The sequence below is a fragment of the Otolemur garnettii genome, unplaced genomic scaffold, assembly GCF_000181295.1.
Source record: "Otolemur garnettii isolate 467f Iridium unplaced genomic scaffold, OtoGar3 scaffold00010, whole genome shotgun sequence".
Lineage (NCBI taxonomy): Eukaryota > Metazoa > Chordata > Mammalia > Primates > Galagidae > Otolemur > Otolemur garnettii.
Window position 1 is genome coordinate 13,492,023 of NW_003852405.1, and position 2,979 is coordinate 13,495,001.

At 37.4% G+C, this 2,979-nt stretch overlaps 1 non-coding gene across 1 annotated transcript; it reads left to right on the plus strand.

The window, feature by feature from the left end:
* The first annotated feature begins 264 nt into the window (after window positions 1–264).
* Window positions 265–371, plus strand: LOC111723355. Its single transcript, XR_002771919.1, has one exon. It is a non-coding gene; the product is annotated as a U6 spliceosomal RNA (small nuclear RNA).
* Window positions 372–2,979: the final 2,608 nt, after the last annotated feature.

The following is a 2,979-nucleotide window of genomic DNA, read 5'->3' on the forward strand; positions in this document are numbered from 1 at the left end:
TGACTCTGAGAACTTAGTGTGTACAATGCAAATAAGTTGAGCTAAAAAAAACCCACACACACATAGATATATTAAGATAGAATTCTAAAAAATATTTGAGTGATCCATAATAAGGTAAAAGGAAAAGCAAAGCAACAAAAACCAGAAGAGACCAAAAGAAAACAAATAATAAAATAGTGGAACTAAATGCAATTATGTCAGTAACTACAACAAATTTTAATAAAAAGGAAGAGATTGCCAAAAAGATTGAAAATATAAAACACAGTGCTTGCTTTGGCAGCACATATACTAAAATTGGAATGATACAGAGAAGATTAACATGGCCCCTGTGCAAGGATGACATGCAAATTCATGAAGCGTTCCATATTCAAAAAAAAAGAAAGAAAATAAAACACAACTAAATATTACCTAAAGGAAATGTACTTAAAATATAAAGACAGAGAAATGGAAAGAAAGTGGTTAAAGGGGGAGGCAGAGCAAGATGGCAGACCAGGAGGATCATTCAGCTGAGCTCTCTTAGTACTACTGGGGAAAAAGAGAGAACACACCAGGACCTTGCCCAGAGTCATAGCTCAGGGAGCACAGGAATTGGTGAGCTAGATACAGCATGTGATCCAGAGTGGTGGAATTCTGATGTTCTAGGCAAGTGATTGTGACCACTGGGATTAGTCAGACTCCCCACCTCACGGAGGTCTGGGATGAAAGTAAGCCTTTCAGGAGTTTTTGATTTGGGAGGCGGGTAAGCTATGCTTTGAGTGAAAAGCTTGGAAAAGTGGGCAGACTCAAACAGTGTAGAGCAACCAGATTTGAATTACCAGTTGGAGGAATTTGCCATCAGTTTTGTTGTTCTCAAGACAGCTAAACTAGGAAGGTCACAGTGGCCTAGTGGCTGCCAATGTGGAAAGGTTGTATGAAGGTCTTAGCAGGAGCCTAAAGATGGCCATTCTAACTCCACCTAACTAGATTAGAACTCCACTCATGGGTCAGGCCAAGGAACTCCCACACCCCATGAGAACTAGTGTCAGGGGGCACTGTGAGATTGCCACTATAGGATTCTCAAGAGCTTTAAGATACCAACTTGGCAGTATCTGAATGCTGAGAAAATAATCAAGTGATCACCAAAAGCAACTAAGTTAGGAATAAGAACCACAGAGGTTGCCAGCTGTTTTTCTCTATCTTCTAAAAAGAACCACAGCACCACCTGGTGTCCTGGTGACATATTGCAATATATATATTTCTATTTCTATTAATGTTGATCCCTTCTACTATATATAATTTTTTTAGTACTTTTTAAATTTATATTTATTTACTTTTTTATTCTACTTTATTCTACTTTTTCTCTTCTTCTATATAGTGCTGAGGTTGCTGTACTTTTTGGCTATTTGACTTGAGTTTTTTTATTTTGTTTTGTTGTGTTTTGTTCTTGCTCAGTTGTTTGGTTGGTTCTATTCTTAACTCCCATTTTTACTTTCATCAAGAGCCAGGACTTCTGTATTTTTGGTCATGAGGAAGAGTTTGGCTATGCTCAGGCTGGTAACAAGCTCCAGATTTTGAGAAACCCACCCAGTCCAGCTCCTTAAAATCATTGAATTATAGAAGTGGCCTTAACACCATGGCAATCAATACCATGTCTTCTATCAATCTCATTCTCCCTTCCTGTCTTCATTCTCTTCTGTTCAATTATTTTCTTTCATCCCCCTTCCCTTTTTTCTTTTACTTTGCTTTTACTTTTTCCTTCTTTTCCCTTCTTTCTTTCTTTTCCTCTTGTTTGCTTTTCCTCTCCCCACTTGAGCTTTACCCTTCTCTTGTTTTGGCCTAAGCTCTGAGACAAGATAATTTGAAGCAAAGGAGGAAGTAAGAAGGAAAAAGGAAAACAAGGAGGTGAACAAGTAGAAAGAACATAGGAGAAGGAACAAACAGAAAAATTCAGGCAACATGAAGAACCAAAACACAGCAATTCCTCCAATGGACCATGAGGCACCAACTGCTGAAGACTCCACCTATAAAGAATTAATGGATTGGAAGAAAGGTTATTTAAAATATGGATGATACAGATAATAAAAGTAATGGATGAGAAAATGGAAAGACAAAAACAAAAGTCAGATTAGTGATATGTGAAATGTAGAAAGAATATGGCAGAGCTTAAGGAAATGAGGGGCCAATCAGGGAATATAAAGATGTAGTATAAAGTATCAAAAATAGGTTAGACCATGGAGAAGAAAGAACCTCACAGCTAAAGGATAAAGTTTTAGACTTTACCCAGGTACTTATAGAAGCAGAAGAGAGAAAAAGAGAGGAGAGAGAGAAAGCAGAACAGGTGTTTAGAGAACTATGAGGCTCTGTGAATCATTCAAACACACAAATCATAGAGATCTTTGAAGAGGAAAAAGATTTTCACAAAGCAATGGAAGCCCTGCTGGAGACTATCAGAAATGGAAACTTCCCAAGCTTCACTAAAGACCCTGACACATTCCTTTCAGAGGGATATTGAACCCCAGATCATCTCAACTCAAAGCTTCTTCAAGACACATTGTAATGAACCTATCCAAAGTCAAAATGAAAGAGAAAATTCTGCAAGCAGCTAGGAATAAGTACCAAATGACCTACAGAGGCACAGCCATTAGGAGGACATCATGTTTTTCATGTGAACCTTTCAAGCCAGAAGAGAATAATCATCAACCTTCAACGTTCTTAAACAAAACAATTTTCAGAGCAGAATTCTATATCTGCTGAACTAAGCTTCAGGTTTGATGGAGAAATCAGATCTTTTGTGGATACACAAACACTGAAGAAATTTGCCATAATAAGATGAGCTCTACAGTAAATACATGGAACTACTCTCAACATTAAACATCACAATGAACCACCAGCAAAGTAAACAACCAGAAGCTAAAAGTTAAAACATAGTTTCAGATACAAAAGGCACAAAGGATAAAACTACACAATGGACTTTCACAAAATAAGCTGAATAGAACTCCA